The sequence below is a fragment of the Danio rerio genome, chromosome 4, assembly GCF_049306965.1.
Source record: "Danio rerio strain Tuebingen ecotype United States chromosome 4, GRCz12tu, whole genome shotgun sequence".
Classification (NCBI taxonomy): Eukaryota; Metazoa; Chordata; class Actinopteri; order Cypriniformes; family Danionidae; genus Danio; species Danio rerio.
In genome coordinates, this window is record NC_133179.1 from 49019497 (window position 1) to 49039118 (window position 19622).

At 47.4% G+C, this 19622-nt stretch overlaps 2 protein-coding genes and 1 long non-coding RNA gene across 6 annotated transcripts in view; 1 reads left to right on the forward strand and 2 right to left on the reverse strand.

Moving 5' to 3' along the window:
• The window catches only part of LOC103910934 (uncharacterized), a 151101-nt gene that overhangs the window by 93205 nt on the left and 38274 nt on the right, over positions 1-19622 (reverse strand). The gene's annotated exons all lie outside the window — the stretch shown is intronic.
• The window catches only part of LOC101885698 (protein NLRC3), a 92779-nt gene that overhangs the window by 47463 nt on the left and 25694 nt on the right, over positions 1-19622 (reverse strand). The window lies entirely within an intron of this gene.
• Positions 9466-15475, forward strand: LOC141381722 (uncharacterized). The gene is made up of 4 exons (XR_012402351.1): positions 9466-9960; positions 10037-10144; positions 12424-12662; positions 12911-15475. It is a non-coding gene; the product is annotated as an uncharacterized lncRNA (long non-coding RNA).

Here is a 19622-nt window from a genome sequence, read left to right on the forward strand (position 1 = left end):
GTGTGACCTTTATAATGGAAGTCAATGGGATCTGCAATGGGACATCCCACCCCATGTTAAGTCAATGGGGCACTTATTAAGGGTCTTTAAGTGGTTTGGGGGGGCGTGGCTTGTGAGCTTCAAAATCATAATGAGATGCTGATTGGTTGCCCTAGTCAAATAAGCCAACCCCCAAGTCTGTATGACAGTGCTATGTACTTTGATTGACATATGACATTTATAATGGGAGTCAATGTAATGAATGGGAGTCAATGGGCAATGTAAAGTCAATGGGAACCCTTTTGGGACGTCCTAGCACCCCAGGGGTACAACCTATACCCCCTTTCAGGGTATGTTCTCACTTAGGCTGCAACCCCCTACAGATGTTGTGAATCCCATATTTCTGTGAAATTCACAATGGACGCAGTGATTGGTTAAAGTTCGGCTCCATGTAAAGTCAATGGAGACTTTGGGACGTCCTAGCTCCCCAGGGGTACAACATTTACCGCCTTTCGGGGTGTGGTTTGAAGCCTCCTATAACCCTCTCAAGATGTCGCGAATCCCATGTCTCTACGATATTTACTGTTGGCGCTACGGCGATTTCCGGGAATAGTATCTACGAGTGTCTAGAAAATGAATGGGAGTCAATGGGGCCCATGTAAGTCAATGGGGACCACTTTGGGACGTCCTAGAGCCCCAGGGGTGCAACTTATACCCCCTTGCGGGGTATGTTCTCACTTAGGCTGCAGCCCCCTACAGATGCTGTGAATCCCATATTTGTATGAATTTCACACTTGGCGCTATATTCTGTCAAAGTTGGGCGTAATGTTAAGTCAATGCGTTTTGGGGGGTGGTTTTGGGGCCCCTGCGGGGCCCCAAAACCACCTACCCCTTATAAAAGTCATAGCACACCATTCCCGATAAAGCCGCACGATTTGAGCCCACTTTCAAGGGTCTGGGACGAAAGCTGCGGGACTAGTTACGCGCCGAAAAAGTGTACGGAAGAAGAAGAAGAAGAAGAAGACAGAATAATAAACCAGGCACAATAGTAAGAATGGACTTTGCCTATGGCAAACCCCATTAACTAGAATTGTACATTTCCTAAAGGAAATGTGAATGGGGTTTGCGTGGCAAATCGATGGGGTACAATGTATTTGTTTTGGTTGCTAGGGTGTCCTGAGTGGTTGCTAGGTGGTTGCTAAGGTGTTGCTAGGTGGTTGCTAGGGTGTCCTGAGTGGTTGCTAGGTGGTTGCTAAGGTGTTGCTAGGTGGTTGCTAAGGTGTCTTAAGTGGTTGCTAGGTGGTTGCTAAGGTGTTGCTAGGCGGTTGCTAGGGTGTCCTGAGTGGTTGCTAGCGTGTTGCTAGGCGGTTGCTAAGGTGTCCTAAGTGGTTGCTAAGGTGTTGCTAGGTGGTTGCTAGGGTATTCTAAGTGGTTGCTAAGGCGTTGCTAGGCGGTTGCTAGGGTGTCCTGAGTGGTTGCTAGGTGGTTGCTAAGGTGTTGCTAGGCGGTTGCTAGGGTGTTCTGAGTGGTTGCTAAGGTGTTGCTAGGCGGTTGCTAGGGTATTCTGAGTGGTTGCTAAGGTGTTGCTAGGCGGTTGCTATGGTGTCCTGAGTGGTTGCTAGGTGGTTGCTAAGGTGTTGCTAGGCGGTTGCTAAGGTGTCCTAAGTGGTTGCTAGGTGGTTGCTAAGGCGTTGCTAGGCGGTTGCTAGGGTGTTCTGAGTGGTTGCTAAGTGGTTGCTAAGGTGTAGCTAGGCGGTTGCTAAGGTGTCCTAAGTGGTTGCTAGGTGGTTGCTAAGGTGTTGCTAGGTGGTTGCTAGGGTATTCTGAGTGGTTGCTAAGGCGTTGCTAGGCGGTTGCTAGGGTGTCCTGAGTGGTCGCTAGGCCCTTACTAAGGCGTTACTAGGCGGTTGCTAGGTGGTTGCTAGGCGGTTGCTAGGGTAATTTGGGTGGTTGCTAGGCAGTTGCTAGGGTACCCTGGGTGGTTACTAGGCAAGCCTCACATACATGCCTGATGAAATATTTATACTTAGTAAGCATTTCTAGCAAGTTACAGTACATGGCTAGTCAATATTAGCATGTAGCTAGTCACTGCTAGCATGTGTAGCATATAGGAAGTTCCGTTTGCTAGCATGAGTCAAACGAGCCAATCCCCAAGTCTCTACGATGTTCCGATGCTGAGAAATAGCTGTTGATGAACGGTTGCTAGGGTACTCTGTTTTGTTGCTATGGGCGAGGTTACAGAGTGAACTTGAATGTGGTTGGCTGTCCAAGTCAAATGAGCCAACCCCCAAGTCAATAGGACACTGCTAAGCAAAGATATGCATGTAGAGCAGTTATAATGGCAGTCTATGGGACCAGTTTGGGGGCGTGGCTTGTGAGATTCATTATCATATTGAGATGCTCATTGGTTGTCTGAGTCAGATGAGCCATCCCCCAAGCCAATAGGACACTGCTAAGCAAAGATATGCATGTAGGGCAGTTATAATGGCAGTCTATGGGACCAGTTTGGGGGCGTGGCTTGTGAGCTTCATTATCATATTGCGATGCTGATTGGTTGTCTGAGTCAGATGAGCCCACCCCCATGTCTCTATGACACTCCTATGTAATGTTATAGATGTGTGACCTTTATAATGGAAGTCAATGGGATCTGCAATGGGACATCCCACCCCATGTTAAGTCAATGGGGCACTTATTAGGGGTCTTTAAGTGGTTTGGGGGGGCGTGGCTTGTGAGCTTTAAAATCATAATGAGATGCTGATTGGTTGCCTGAGTCAAATAAGCCCACCCCCAAGTCAGTATGACAGTGCTATGTACTTTGATTGACATGTGACATTTATAATGGGAGTCAATGTAATGAATGGGAGTCAATGGGCAATGTAAAGTCAATGGGGACCCTTTTGGGACGTCCTAGCACCCCAGGGGTACAACCTATACCCCCTTTCAGGGTATGTTCTCACTTAGGCTGCAACCCCCTACAGATGTTGTGAATCCCATATTTCTATGAAATTCACAATGGACGCAGTGATTGGTTAAAATTCGGCTCCATGTAAAGTCAATGGAGACTTTGGGACGTCCTAGCTCCCCAGGGGTACAACATTTACCGCGTTTCGGGGTGTGGTTTGAAGCCTCCTATAACCCTCTCGAGATGTCGCGAATCCCATGTCTCTACGAATTTCCGTGTTGGCGCTACGGCGATTTCCGGGAATAGTATCTTACGAGTGTCTAGAAAATGAATGGGAGTCAATGGGCCAATGTAAGTCAATGGGGACCACTTTGGGACGTCCTAGAGCCCCAGGGGTGCAACTTATACCCCCTTGCGGGGTATGTTCTCACTTAGGCTGCAACCCCCTACAGATGCTGTGAATCCCATATTTCTATGAATTTCACACTCGGTGCTGTGATTCGTCAAATTTTGGCTCAATGTTAAGTCTATGGGATTTTGGGGGGGGTTTTTTGGCCCCTGCGGGGCCAAAAAACCCCCCACCCCTTATAAAAGTCATAGCACACCATTCCCGATAAGACCGCACGATTTGACCCCACTTTCAAGGGTCTGGGACGAAAGCTGCGGGACTAGTTACGCGCCGAAAAATGGTACGGAAGAAGGAAGAAGAAGAAGAAGAATAATAAACCACAATAGTAAGAATGGACTTTGCCTAAGGCAAACCCCATTAACTAGAATTGTACATTTCCTAAAGGAAATGTGAATGGGGTTTGCGTGGCAAATCGATGGGGTACAAAATGGTACTAAACTGGGCAATAGCACTGGAAAGGTAAGAAATGGTGGTTGCTAAGATGTTGCTAGGCGGTTGCTAGGGTGTCCTGAGTGGTTGCTAGGTGGTTGCTAGGGTGTTCTGAGTGGTTGCTAAGTGGTTGCTAAGGTGTTGCTAGGCGGTTGCTAGGGTGTCCTAAGTGGTTGCTAGGTGGTTGCTAAGGTGTTGCTAGGTGGTTGCTAAGGTGTTGCTAGGCGGTTGCTAGGGTGTTCTGAGTGGTTGCTAGGTGGTTGCTAGGCGGTTGCTAGGGTGTTCTGAGTGGTTGCTAGGTGGTTGCTAAGGTGTTGCTAGGCGGTTGCTAAGGTGTCCTAAGTGGTTGCTAGGTGGTTGCTAAGGTGTTGCTAGGCGGTTGCTAGGGTGTTCTGAGTGGTTGCTAAGTGGTTGCTAAGGTGTTGCTAGGCGGTTGCTAGGGTGTCCTAAGTGGTTGCTAGGTGGTTGCTAAGGTGTTGCTAGGTGGTTGCTAGGGTGTTCTGAGTGGTTGCTAAGTGGTTGCTAAGGTGTTGCTAGGCGGTTGCTAGGGTGTTCTGAGTGGTTGCTAGGCGGTTGCTAAGGTGTTGCTAGGTGGTTGCTAGGGTATTCTAAGTGGTTGCTAAGGCGTTGCTAGGCGGTTGCTAGGGTGTCCTAAGTGGTTGCTAGGTGGTTGCTAAGGTGTTGCTAGGCGGTTGCTAGGGTGTCCTGAGTGGTTGCTAGGTCGTTGCTAAGGCGTTGCTAGGTGGTTGCTAGGGTATTCTAAGTGGTTGCTAAGGCGTTGCTAGGCGGTTGCTAGGGTGTCCTGAGTGGTCGCTAGGCCCTTACTAAGGCGCTACTAGGCGGTTGCTAGGTGGTTGCTAGGTGGTTGCTAGGGTAATTTGAGTGGTTGCTAGGCAGTTGCTAGGGTACCCGGGGTGGTTACTAGGCAAGCCTCATATACATGCCTGATGAAATAATTATACTTAGTAAGCATTTCTAGCAAGTTACAGTACTTGGCTAGTCAATATTAGCATGTAGCTAGTCACTGCTAGCATGTGTAGCATACAGGAAGTTCCGTTTGCTAGCATGAGTCAAACGAGCCAATCCCCAAGTCTCTACGATGTTCCGATGCTGAGATATAGTTGTTGATGAATGGTTGCTAGGGTACTCTCTTTTGTTGCTATGGGCGAGGTTACAGAGTGAACTTGAATGTGGTTGGCTGTCCAAGTCAAATGAGCCAACCCCCAAGTCAATAGGACAGTGCCAAGCAAAGATATACATGTAGGCCAGTTATAATGGCAGTCTATGGGATCAATTTGGGGGCGTGGCTTGTGGGATTCATTATCATATTGAGATGCTCATTGGTTGTCTGAGTCAGATGAGCCATCCCCCAAGTCAATAGGACACTGCTAAGCAAAGATATGCATGTAGGCCAGTTATAATGGCAGTCTATGGGATCAGTTTGGGGGCGTGGCTTGTGAGATTCATTATCATATTGAGATGCTCATTGGTTGTCTGAGTCAGATGAGCCATCCCCCAAGCCAATAGGACACTGCTAAGCAAAGATATGCATGTAGGCCAGTTATAATGGAAGTCTATGGGACCAGTTTGGGGGCGTGGCTTGTGAGCTTCATTATCATATTGAGATGCTGATTGGTTGTCTGAGTCAGATGAGCCCACCCCCATGTCTCTATGACAGTCCTATGTAATGTTATAGATGTGTGACCTTTATAATGGAAGTCAATGGGATCTGCAATGGGACATCCCACCCCATGTTAAGTCAATGGGGCACTTATTAGGGGTCTTTAAGTGGTTTGGGGGGGCGTGGCTTGTGAGCTTCAAAATCATATTGAGATGCTGATTGGTTGCCTCAGTCAAGTAAGCCAACCCCCAAGTCTGTATGACACTGCTATGTACTGTGATTGACATGTGAGTCAAGAAATGAATGGGAGTCAATGGGCCATGTAAAGTCAATGGGGACCCCTTTGGGACGTCCTAGCACCCCAGGGGTACAACTTATACCCCTTTTTGGGGTATGTTCTCATACAGGCTGCAACCCCCTACAGATGTTGCGAATCCCATATTTCTACGAATTTCACACTTGGCGCTATAACGCTTTAAAAGTCGTCCCATTTCGCGGCGCGTTTAGTGCTCTTCTAGAAAAATGAATGGGAGTCAATGGGGCCAATGTAAGTCAATGGGAGCACTTTGGGACGTCCTAGAGCCCCAGGGGTGCAACTTTTACCCCCTTGCGAGGTATGTTCTCACTTAGGCTGCAACCCTCTACAGATGCTGTGAATCCCATATTTCTACGAAATTCACACGCGGCGCTGTGAGTCGTCAAAGTTCGGCTCAATGTTAAGTCTATGGGATTTTTGGGCGGGTTTTTTGGCCCCTGCGGGGCCAAAAAACCCCCCACCCCTTATAAAAGTCATAGCACACCATTCCCGATAAGACCGCACGATTTGACCCCACTTTCAAGGGTCTGGGACGAAAGCTGCGGGACTAGTTACGCGCCAAACTTTGGGCGGAATTAAGAATAATAATTATAATAAACCAGCACAATTGTAAGAATGGACTTTGCCTATGGCAAACCCCATTAACTAGAATTGTACATTTCCTAAAGGAAATGTGAATGGGGTTTGCGTGGCAAATCCATGGGGTACAAAATGGTACTAAACTGGGCAATAGCACTGGAAAGGTAAGAAATGGTCAAATTCATGTGTTTATGTGGTTGCTAGGGTAATGTAAATGGTTGCTAGGGTGTGGCAACGCCTTTGTAATAGGTGAAGACAATAGAGATTTGATCAACCTGCATCAAAAGAACCCAAACCCTGTCTTTCTACGATATTCCTGTGCTAAAATATGGCTTGTTTATGTTGTTATATGGTTGTTAGGGGGCCTAAAGTGGTTGCTAGGGGGCATTTACAAATATGTTATGTCGCTACTTAATACCGACTTGATAGGACGAGTAAAATGAGCCTACTCCCAAGCTTCTACGACTCTCTAATCTAGATATCAATGTCAGCCATTTTGTGTCCATGTTAAGTCTATGGGGATTTTGGGGGTTACTTTCTTGCCCCTCATGGGGGCAGTGTACCCCCACCCTCTTTGAAAAATCATAGCACACCTCTCCTCAACAGGCCGGTCGATTTGACACCTGTCTCATCAGTCTAGGGCAAAAAATGCGGGCCAAGTTGCGCGCCGAAGGATTGAAAAAGTGAACAGTAATAGTAACACTAGAATTGTACATTTCCTAAAGGAAATGTGAATGGGGTTTGCGTGGCAAATCGATGGGGTAAAATGCATCACCGTACTGGCCAAATAGCAACAACATGCTAATCAAGGTTCTATCAACATGCTAATATGATTAGCATGTAGCTAGCATGATACTAATAGTGTTAGCATCATGCTAACAACATGCTAATCGAGTTGCTAGCATCATGCTAACATAATTAGCATATAGTTAGCATGATGCTAATCGTGTTAGCATCATGCTAGCAACATGCTAATCGAGTTGCTAGCATCATGCTAGCAACAGTGCAAGGCTGCCCTGAGTGGTTGCTAGGTGGTTGCTAAGGTGTTGCTAGGCGGTTGCTAAGGTGTCCTAAGTGGTTGCTAGGTGGTTGCTAAGGTGTTGCTAGGTGGTTGCTAAGGTGTCCTAAGTGGTTGCTAGGTGGTTGCTAAGGTGTTGCTAGGTGGTTGCTAGGGTATTCTAAGTGGTTGCTAGGCGGTTGCTAGGGTGTCCTGAGTGGTTGCTAGGTGGTTGCTAAGGTGTTGCTAGGTGGTTGCTAGGGTGTCCTGAGTGGTTGCTAGGTGGTTGCTAAGGTGTTGCTAGGTGGTTGCTAGGGTGTTCTGAGTGGTTGCTAGGCGGTTGCTAGGGTGTCCTGAGGGGTTGCTAGGTGGTTGCTAAGGTGTTGCTAGGTGGTTGCTAAGGTGTCCTAAGTGGTTGCTAAGTGGTTGTTAAGGTGTTGCTAGGTGGTTGCTAGGGTATTCTAAGTGGTTGCTAGGCGGTTGCTAGGGTGTCCTGAGTGGTTGCTAGGCGGTTGCTAGGGTGTCCTGAGTGGTTACTAGGCGGTTGCTAGGTGGTTGCTAGGCGGTTGCTAGGGTAATTTGGGTGGTTGCTAGGCAGTTGCTAGGGTACCCTGGGTGGTTACTAGGCAAGCCTTACATACTTGCCTGATGAAATATTTATACTTAGTAAGCATTTCTAGCAAGTTACAGTACATGGCTAGTCAATATTAGCATGTAGCTAGTCACTGCTAGCATGTGTAGCATATAGGAAGTTCCGTTTGCTAGCATGAGTCAAATGAGCCAATCCCCAAGTCTCTACGATGTTCCGATGCTCAGATATAGCTGTTGATGAACGGTTGCTAGGGTACTCTCTTTTGTTGCTATGGGCGAGGTTACAGAGTGAACTTGAATGTGGTTGGCTGTCCAAGTCAAATGAGCCAACCCCCAAGTCAATAGGACACTGCTAAGCAAAGATATGCATGTAGGGCAGTTATAATGGCAGTCTATGGGATCAGTTTGGGGGCGTGGCTTGTGAGATTCATTATCATATTGAGATGCTCATTGGTTGTCTGAGTCAGATGAGCCATCCCCCAAGTCAATAGGACACTGCTAAGCAAAGATATGCATGTAGGGCAGTTATAATGGCAGTCTATGGGACCAGTTTGGGGGCGTGGCTTGTGAGCTTCATTATCATATTGAGATGCTGATTGGTTGTCTGAGTCAGATGAGCCCACCCCCATGTCTCTATGACACTCCTATGTAATGTTATAGATGTGTGACCTTTATAATGGAAGTCAATGGGATCTGCAATGGGACATCCCACCCCATGTTAAGTCAATGGGGCACTTATTAAGGGTCTTTAAGTGGTTTGGGGGGGCGTGGCTTGTGAGCTTCAAAATCATAATGAGATGCTGATTGGTTGCCCTAGTCAAATAAGCCAACCCCCAAGTCTGTATGACAGTGCTATGTACTTTGATTGACATATGACATTTATAATGGGAGTCAATGTAATGAATGGGAGTCAATGGGCAATGTAAAGTCAATGGGAACCCTTTTGGGACGTCCTAGCACCCCAGGGGTACAACCTATACCCCCTTTCAGGGTATGTTCTCACTTAGGCTGCAACCCCCTACAGATGTTGTGAATCCCATATTTCTGTGAAATTCACACTCGGCGCTGTGATTCGTCAAAGTTCGGCTCCATGTAAAGTCAATGGAGACTTTGGGACGTCCTAGCTCCCCAGGGGTACAACATTTACCGCCTTTCGGGGTGTGGTTTGAAGCCTCCTATAACCCTCTCGAGATGTCGCGAATCCCATGTCTCTACGATATTCACTGTTGGCGCTACGGCGATTTCCGGGAATAGTATCTACGAGTGTCTAGAAAATGAATGGGAGTCAATGGGGCCCCATGTAAGTCAATGGGGACCACTTTGGGACGTCCTAGAGCCCCAGGGGTGCAACTTTTACCCCCTTGCGGGGTATGTTCTCACTTAGGCTGCAGCCCCCTACAGATGCTGTGAATCCCATATTTGTATGAATTTCACACTTGGCGCTATATTCTGTCAAAGTTGGGCGTAATGTTAAGTCAATGCGTTTTGGGGGGTGGTTTTGGGGCCCCTGCGGGGCCCCAAAACCACCCACCCCTTATAAAAGTCATAGCACACCATTCCCGATAAAGCCGCACGATTTGAGCCCACTTTCAAGGGTCTGGGACGAAAGCTGCGGGACGAGTTACGCGCCGAAAAACGTACGGAAGAAGAATAATAATAAGACTAGAATTGTACATTTCCTAAAGGAAATGTGAATGGGGTTTGCGTGGCAAATCGATGGGGTACAAAATGGTACTAAACTGGGCAATAGCACTGGAAAGGTAAGAAATGGTGGTTGCTAAGATGTTGCTAGGCGGTTGCTAGGGTGTCCTGAGTGGTTGCTAGGTGGTTGCTAGGGTGTTCTGAGTGGTTGCTAAGTGGTTGCTAAGGTGTTGCTAGGCGGTTGCTAGGGTGTCCTAAGTGGTTGCTAGGTGGTTGCTAAGGTGTTGCTAGGTGGTTGCTAAGGTGTTGCTAGGCGGTTGCTAGGGTGTTCTGAGTGGTTGCTAGGTGGTTGCTAGGCGGTTGCTAGGGTGTTCTGAGTGGTTGCTAGGTGGTTGCTAAGGTGTTGCTAGGCGGTTGCTAAGGTGTCCTAAGTGGTTGCTAGGTGGTTGCTAAGGTGTTGCTAGGCGGTTGCTAGGGTGTTCTGAGTGGTTGCTAAGTGGTTGCTAAGGTGTTGCTAGGCGGTTGCTAGGGTGTCCTAAGTGGTTGCTAGGTGGTTGCTAAGGTGTTGCTAGGTGGTTGCTAGGGTGTTCTGAGTGGTTGCTAAGTGGTTGCTAAGGTGTTGCTAGGCGGTTGCTAGGGTGTTCTGAGTGGTTGCTAGGCGGTTGCTAAGGTGTTGCTAGGTGGTTGCTAGGGTATTCTAAGTGGTTGCTAAGGCGTTGCTAGGCGGTTGCTAGGGTGTCCTAAGTGGTTGCTAGGTGGTTGCTAAGGTGTTGCTAGGCGGTTGCTAGGGTGTCCTGAGTGGTTGCTAGGTCGTTGCTAAGGCGTTGCTAGGTGGTTGCTAGGGTATTCTAAGTGGTTGCTAAGGCGTTGCTAGGCGGTTGCTAGGGTGTCCTGAGTGGTCGCTAGGCCCTTACTAAGGCGCTACTAGGCGGTTGCTAGGTGGTTGCTAGGTGGTTGCTAGGGTAATTTGAGTGGTTGCTAGGCAGTTGCTAGGGTACCCGGGGTGGTTACTAGGCAAGCCTCATATACATGCCTGATGAAATAATTATACTTAGTAAGCATTTCTAGCAAGTTACAGTACTTGGCTAGTCAATATTAGCATGTAGCTAGTCACTGCTAGCATGTGTAGCATACAGGAAGTTCCGTTTGCTAGCATGAGTCAAACGAGCCAATCCCCAAGTCTCTACGATGTTCCGATGCTGAGATATAGTTGTTGATGAATGGTTGCTAGGGTACTCTCTTTTGTTGCTATGGGCGAGGTTACAGAGTGAACTTGAATGTGGTTGGCTGTCCAAGTCAAATGAGCCAACTCCCAAGTCAATAGGACAGTGCCAAGCAAAGATATACATGTAGGCCAGTTATAATGGCAGTCTATGGGATCAATTTGGGGGCGTGGCTTGTGGGATTCATTATCATATTGAGATGCTCATTGGTTGTCTGAGTCAGATGAGCCATCCCCCAAGTCAATAGGACACTGCTAAGCAAAGATATGCATGTAGGCCAGTTATAATGGCAGTCTATGGGATCAGTTTGGGGGCGTGGCTTGTGAGATTCATTATCATATTGAGATGCTCATTGGTTGTCTGAGTCAGATGAGCCATCCCCCAAGCCAATAGGACACTGCTAAGCAAAGATATGCATGTAGGCCAGTTATAATGGAAGTCTATGGGACCAGTTTGGGGGCGTGGCTTGTGAGCTTCATTATCATATTGAGATGCTGATTGGTTGTCTGAGTCAGATGAGCCCACCCCCATGTCTCTATGACAGTCCTATGTAATGTTATAGATGTGTGACCTTTATAATGGAAGTCAATGGGATCTGCAATGGGACATCCCACCCCATGTTAAGTCAATGGGGCACTTATTAGGGGTCTTTAAGTGGTTTGGGGGGGCGTGGCTTGTGAGCTTCAAAATCATATTGAGATGCTGATTGGTTGCCTCAGTCAAGTAAGCCAACCCCCAAGTCTGTATGACACTGCTATGTACTGTGATTGACATGTGAGTCAAGAAATGAATGGGAGTCAATGGGCCATGTAAAGTCAATGGGGACCCCTTTGGGACGTCCTAGCACCCCAGGGGTACAACTTATACCCCTTTTTGGGGTATGTTCTCATACAGGCTGCAACCCCCTACAGATGTTGCGAATCCCATATTTCTACGAATTTCACACTTGGCGCTATAACGCTTTAAAAGTCGTCCCATTTCGCGGCGCGTTTAGTGCTCTTCTAGAAAAATGAATGGGAGTCAATGGGGCCAATGTAAGTCAATGGGAGCACTTTGGGACGTCCTAGAGCCCCAGGGGTGCAACTTTTACCCCCTTGCGAGGTATGTTCTCACTTAGGCTGCAACCCTCTACAGATGCTGTGAATCCCATATTTCTACGAAATTCACACGCGGCGCTGTGAGTCGTCAAAGTTCGGCTCAATGTTAAGTCTATGGGATTTTTGGGCGGGTTTTTTGGCCCCTGCGGGGCCAAAAAACCCCCCACCCCTTATAAAAGTCATAGCACACCATTCCCGATAAGACCGCACGATTTGACCCCACTTTCAAGGGTCTGGGACGAAAGCTGCGGGACTAGTTACGCGCCAAACTTTGGGCGGAATTAAGAATAATAATTATAATAAACCAGCACAATTGTAAGAATGGACTTTGCCTATGGCAAACCCCATTAAATAAGCCATGCACAATTGTAAGAATGGACTTTGCCTAAGGCAAACCCCATTAACTAGAATTGTACATTTCCTAAAGGAAATGTGAATGGGGTTTGCGTGGCAAATCGATGGGGTACAAAATGGTACTAAACTGGGCAAAATAGCAGTAAATGTGGAGAAATGGTTAAATTCATGTGTTTATGTGGTTGCTAGGGTAATGTAAATGGTTGCTAGGGTGTTCTGAGTGGTTGCTAGGCGGTTGCTAAGGTGTTGCTAGGTGGTTGCTAGGGTGTCCTGAGTGGTTGCTAGGTGGTTGCTAAGGCGTTGCTAGGCGGTTGCTAGGGTGTTCTGAGTGGTTGCTAGGTGGTTGCTAAGGTGTTGCTAGGCGGTTGCTAGGGTGTCCTGAGTGGTTGCTAGGTGGTTGCTAAGGTGTTGCTAGGTGGTTGCTAGGGTGTTCTGAGTGGTTGCTAGGTGGTTGCTAGGCGGTTGCTAGGGTGTTCTGAGTGGTTGCTAGGTGGTTGCTAAGGTGTTGCTAGGCGGTTGCTAAGGTGTCCTGAGTGGTTGCTAGGTGGTTGCTAAGGTGTTGCTAGGCGGTCGCTAGGGTGTTCTGAGTGGTTGCTAGATGGTTGCTAAGGTGTTGCTAGGCGGTTGCTACGGTGTCCTAAGTGGTTGCTAGGTGGTTGCTAAGGTGTTGCTAGGTGGTTGCTAGGGTATTCTGAGTGGTTGCTAAGGCGTTGCTAGGCGGTTGCTAGGCGGTTGCTAGGGTGTTCTGAGTGGTTGCTAGGCGGTTGCTAAGGTGTCCTAAGTGGTTGCTAGGTGGTTGCTAAGGTGTTGCTAGGTGGTTGCTAGGGTATTCTAAGTGGTTGCTAAGGCGTTGCTAGGCGGTTGCTAGGGTGTCCTGAGTGGTCGCTAGGCCCTTACTAAGGCGTTACTAGGCGGTTGCTAGGTGGTTGCTAGGTGGTTGCTAGGGTAATTTGGGTGGTTGCTAGGCAGTTGCTAGGGTACCCTGGATGGTTACTAGGCAAGCCTCACATACATGCCTGATGAAATAATTATACTTAGTAAGCATTTCTAGCAAGTTACAGTACATGGCTAGTCAATATTAGCATGTAGCTAGTCACTGCTAGCATGTGTAGCATATAGGAAGTTCCGTTTGCTAGCATGAGTCAAACGAGCCAATCCCCAAGTCTCTACGATGTTCCGATGCTAAGATATAGCTGTTGATGAATGGTTGCTAGGGTACTCTGTTTTGTTGCTATGGGCGAGGTTACAGAGTGAACTTGAATGTGGTTGGCTGTCCAAGTCAAATGAGCCCAACCCCAAGTCAATAAGACACTGCTAAGCAAAGATATGCATGTAGGCCAGTTACAATGGCAGTCTATGGGACCAGTTTGGGGGCGTGGCTTGTGAGCTTCATTATCATATTGAAAAGCTTATTGGTTGTCTGAGTCAGATGAGCCATCCCCCAAGTCAATAGGACACTGCTAAGCAAAGATATGCATGTAGGCCAGTTATAATGGCAGTCTATGGGACCAGTTTGGGGGCGTGGCTTGTGAGGTTCATTATCATATTGAGATGCTCATTGGTTGTCTGAGTCAGATGAGCCATCCCACAAGTCAATAGGACACTGCTAAGCAAAGATATGCATCCAGCCCTGTTATAATAGAAGTCTATGGGATCAATTTGGGGGCGTGGCTTGTGAGCTTCATTATTATAGAGTGATGCTGATTGGTTGCCTGAGTCAAATGAGCCCACCCCCATGTCTCTATGACACTCCTATGTAATGTTATAGATGTGTGACCTTTATAATGGAAGTCAATGGGATGTGCAATGGGACATCCCACCCCATGTTAAGTCAATGGGGCAGTTATTAAGGGTCTTTAAATGGTTTGGGGGGCGTGGCTTGTGAGCTTCAAAATCATATTGAGATGCTGATTGGTTGCCTCAGTCAAGTAAGCCAACCCCCAAGTCTGTATGACACTGCTATGTAATGTGATTGACATGTGAGTCAAGAAATGAATGGGAGTCAATGGGCCATGTAAAGTCAATGGGGACCCCTTTGGGACGTCCTAGCACCCCAGGGGTACAACTTATACCCCTTTTTGGGGTATGTTCTCATACAGGCTGCAACCCCCTACAGATGTTGCGAATCCCATAATTATAAGAATTTCACACTTGGCGCTATAACGCTTTAAAGGTGTTTCCATTTCGCGGCGCGTTTAGTGCTCTTCTAGAAAAATGAATGGGAGTCAATGGGCCAATGTAAGTCAATGGGACGACTTTGGGACGTCCTAGAGCCCCAGGGGTGCAACTTATACCCCCTTGCGGGGTATGTTCTCACTTAGGCTGCAACCCCCTACAGATGCTGTGAATCCCATATTTGTATGAAATTCACACTCGGCGCTGTGATTCGTCAAAGTTCGGCTCAATGTTAAGTCTATGGGATTTTGGGGGGGGTTTTTTGGCCCCTGCGGGGCCAAAAAACCCCCCACCCCTTATAAAAGTCATAGCACACCATTCCCGATAAGACCGCACGATTTGAGCCCACTTTCAAGGGTCTGGGACGAAAGCTGCGGGACTAGTTACGCGCCGAAAAATAGGACGGAAGAAGGAAGAAGAAGAAGAAGAAGAAGAATAACTAGAATTGTACATTTCCTAAAGGAAATGTGAATGGGGTTTGCGTGGCAAATCGATGGGGTAAAATGCATCACTGTACTGGCCAAAAAGCAACAACATGCTAATCGAGGTTCTAGCAACATGCTAATATGATTAGCATGTAGCTAGCATGATACTAATAATGTTAGCATCATGCTAGCAACATGCTAATCGAGATGCTAGCATCATGCTAACATGATTAGCATGTAATTAGCATGATGCTAATCGTGTTAGCATCATGCTAGCAACATGCTAATCGAGTTGCTAGCATCATGCTAACTTGATTAGCATGTAGCTAGCATGATGCTAATCGTGTTAGCATGATGCTAGCAACATGCTAATCGAGTTGCTAGCATCATGCTAGCAACAGTGCTAGGGTGCCCTGAGTGGTTGCTAGGTGGTTGCTAAGGTGTTCTGAGTGGTTGCTAGGCAGTTGCTAGGCGGTTGCTAGGGTGTTCTGAGTGGTTGCTAGGTGGTTGCTAAGGTGTTGCTAGGCGGTTGCTAGGGTGTCCTGAGTGGTTGCTAGGTGGTTGCTAAGGTGTTGCTAGGTGGTTGCTAGGGTATTCTAAGTGGTTGCTAAGGCGTTGCTAGGCGGTTGCTAGGGTGTTCTGAGTGGTTGCTAGGTGGTTGCTAAGGTGTTGCTAGGCGGTTGCTAGGGTGTCCTGAGTGGTTGCTAGGTCGTTGCTAAGGCGTTGCTAGGTGGTTGCTAGGGTATTCTAAGTGGTTGCTAAGGCGTTGCTAGGCGGTTGCTAGGGTGTCCTGAGTGGTCGCTAGGCCCTTACTAAGGCGCTACTAGGTGGTTGCTAGGTGGTTGCTAGGCGGTTGCTAGGGTAATTTGAGTGGTTGCTAGGCAGTTGCTAGGGTACCCGGGGTGGTTACTAGGCAAGCCTCATATACATGCCTGATGAAATAATTATACTTAGTAAGCATTTCTAGCAAGTTACAGTACTTGGCTAGTCAATATTAGCATGTAGCTAGTCACTGCTAGCATGTGTAGCATACAGGAAGTTCCGTTTGCTAGCATGAGTCAAACAAGCCAATCCCCAAGTCTCTACGATGTTCCGATGCTGAGATATAGCTGTTGATGAATGGTTGCTAGGGTACTCTGTTTTGTTGCTATGGGCGAGGTTACAGAGTGAACTTGAATGTGGTTGGCTGTCCAAGTCAAATGAGCCAACCCCCAAGTCAATAGGACACTGCTAAGCAAAGATATGCATGTAGGCCTATTTTAATGGAAGTCTATGGGACCAATTTGGGGGCGTGGCTTGTGAGCTTCATTATCATATCGAGATGCTCATTGGTTGTCTGAGTCAGATGAGCCATCCCCCAAGTCAATAGGACACTGCTAAGCAAAGATATGCATGTAGGCCAGTTATAATGGCAGTCTATGGGTCCTGTTTGGGGGCGTGGCTTGTGAGCTTCATTACCATATTGAGATGCTCATTGGTTGTCTGGGTCCAATGAGCCAACCCCTAAGCCTGTATGACACTGCAATGCAAAGATATGCATCTAGCCCAATTATAATAGAAGTCTATGGGATCAATTTGGGGGCGTGGCTTGTGAGCTTCATTATCATATAGTGATGCTGATTGGTTGCCTGAGTCAAATGAGCCCACCCCCATGTCTCTATGACACTCCTATGTAATGTTATAGATGTGTGACCTTTATAATGGAAGTCAATGGGATCTGCAATGGGACATCCCACCCCATGTTAAGTCAATGGGGCAGATATTAAGGGGCTTTAAATGATTTGGGGGGCGTGGCTTGTGAGCTTCAAAATCATATTGAGATGCTGATTGGTTGCCTCAGTCAAGTTAGCCAACCCCCAAGTCTGTATGACACTGCCATGTACTGTGATTGACATGTGAGTCAAGAAATGAATGGGAGTCAATGGGCAATGTAAAGTCAATGGGGACCCATTTGGGACGTCCTAGCACCCTAGGGGTACAACTTATACCCCCTTTTGGGGTACGTACTCATACAGGCTGCAACCCCCTACAGATGTTGCGAATCCCATATTTCTACGAATTTCACACTTGGCGCTATAACGCTTTAAAGGTCGTCCCATTTCGCGGCGCGTTTAGTGCTCTTCTAGAAAAATGAATGGGAGTCAATGGGGCCCATGTTAGTCAATGGGAGAGCTTTGGGACGTCCTAGAGCCCCAGGGGTGCAACTTTTACCCCATTGCGAGGTATGTTCTCACTTAGGCTGCAACCCCCTACAGATGCTGTGAATCCCATATTTCTATGAAATTCTCACTCGGCGCTGTGATTCGTCAAAGTTCGGCTCAATGTTAAGTCTATGGGATTTTTGGGGGGGTTTTTTGGCCCCTGCGGGGCCAAAAAACCCCCCACCCCTTATAAAAGTCATAGCACACCATTCCCGATAAGACCGCACGATTTGACCCCACTTTCAAGGGTCTGGGACGAAAGCTGCGGGACTAGTTACGCGCCGAAAAACGCACGGAAGAAGAAGAATAATAAAAATAATAAACCACAATAGTAAGAATGGACTTTGCCTAAGGCAAACCCCATTAATAAACCACAATAGTAAGAATGGACTTTGCCTATGGCAAACCCCATTAACTAGAATTGTACATTTCCTAAAGGAAATGTGAATGGGGTTTGCGTGGCAAATCGATGGGGTACAAAATGGTACTAAACTGGGCAAAAAGCAGTAAATGTGGAGAAATGGTTAAATTCATGTGTTTATGTGGTTGCTAGGGTAATGTAAACGGTTGCTAGGGTGTGGCAACGCCTTTGTAATAGGTGAAGACAATAGAGATTTGATCAACCTGCATCAATAGAACCCAAATCCTGTCTTTCTACGATATTCCTATGCTAAAATATGGCTTGTTTTTGTTGTTATATGGTTGTTAGGGGGCCTAAAGTGGTTGCTAGGGAGTGTCTACAAATTTGTTATGTCACTACTTAATACCGACTTGACAGGCGTAGTAAAATGAGCCCACTCTCAAGCTTCTACGACTCTCTAATCTAGATATCCATGTCAGCCATTTTGTGTCTATGTTAAGTCTATGGGGATTTTGGGGGTTACTTTCTTGCCCCTCATGGGGGCAGTGTACCCCCACCCTCTTTGAAAAATCATAGCACACCTCTCCTCAACAGGCCGGTCGATTTGACACCTCACTCATCAGTCTAGGGCAAAAAATGCGGCCGGAGTTGCGCGCCGAAGTTTTGAAAAAGTGAACAGTAATAGTAACACTAGAATTGTACATTTCCTAAAGGAAATGTGAATGGGGTTTGCGTGGCAAATCGATGGGGTACAAAATGGTACTAAACTGGGCAATAGCACTGGAAAGGTAAGAAATAGTGGTTGCTAAGATGTTGCTAGGGTGTCCTGAGTGGTTGCTAGGTGGTTGCTAGGGTGTTCTGAGTGGTTGCTAGGCGGTTGCTAAGGTGTTGCTAGGCGGTTGCTAAGGTGTCCTGAGTGGTTGCTAGGTGGTTGCTAAGGTGTTGCTAGGTGGTTGCTAGGGTGTTCTGAGTGGTTGCTAAGGTGTTGCTAGGGTGTTCTGAACGGTTGCTAAGGTGTTGCTAGGCGGTTGCTAAGGTGTCCTAAGTGGTTGCTAGGTGGTTGCTAAGGTGTTGCTAGGCGGTTGCTAGGGTGTCCTGAGTGGTTGCTAGGTGGTTGCTAAGGTGTTGCTAGGTGGTTGCTAAGGTGTTGCTAGGTGGTTGCTAGGGTGTTCTGAGTGGTTGCTAGGCGGTTGCTAAGGTGTTGCTAGGCGGTTGCTAAGGTGTCCTAAGTGGTTGCTAGGTGGTTGCTAAGGTGTTGCTAGGCGGTTGCTAGGGTGTGCTGAGTGGTTGCTAGGTGGTTGCTAAAGTGTTGCTAGGTGGTTGCTAGGGTGTTCTGAGTGGTTGCTAAGTGGTTGCTAGGTGGTTGCTAAGGTGTTGCTAGGTGGTTGCTAGGGTATTCTAAGTGGTTGCTAAGGCGTTGCTAGGCGGTTGCTAGGGTGTCCTGAGTGGTCGCTAGGCCTTTACTAAGGCGTTACTAGGCGGTTGCTAGGTGGTTGCTAGGCGGTTGCTAGGCGGTTGCTAGGGTAATTTGGGTGGTTGCTAGGCAGTTGCTAGGATATCCTGGGTGGTTACTAGGCAAGCCTCACATACATGCCTGATGAAATATTTATACTTAGTGAGCATTTCTAGCAAGTTATAGTACTTGGCTAGTCAATATTAGCATGTAGCTAGTCACTGCTAGCATGTGTAGCGTATAGGAAGTTCCGTTTGCTAGCATGAGTCAAACGAGCCAATCCCCAAGTCTCTACGATGTTCTGATGCCGAGATATAGCTGTTGATGAATGGTTGCTAGGGTACTCTGTTTTGTTGCTATGGGCGAGGTTACAGAGTGAACTTGAATGTGGTTGGCTGTCCAAGTCAAATGAGCCAACCCCCAAGTCAATAGGACACTGCCAAGCAAAGATATACATGTAGGCCAGTTATAATGGCAGTCTATGGGACCAATTTGGGGGCGTGGCTTGTGAGATTCATTATCATATTGAGATGCTCATTGGTTGTCTGAGTCAGATGAGCCATCCCCCAAGCCAATAGGACACTGCTAAGCAAAGATATGCATGTAGGCCAGTTATAATGGCAGTCTATGGGACCAGTTTGGGGGCGTGGCTTGTGAGCTTCATTATCATACTGAGATGCTGATTGGTTGTCTGAGTCAAATGAGCCCACCCCCGTGTCTCTATGACACTCCTATGTAATGTTATAGATGTGTGACCTTTACAATGGAAGTCAATGGGATCTGCAATGGGACATCCCACCCCATGTTAAGTCAATGGGGCACTTATTAGGGGTCTTTAAGTGGTTTGGGGGGGCGTGGCTTGTGAGCTT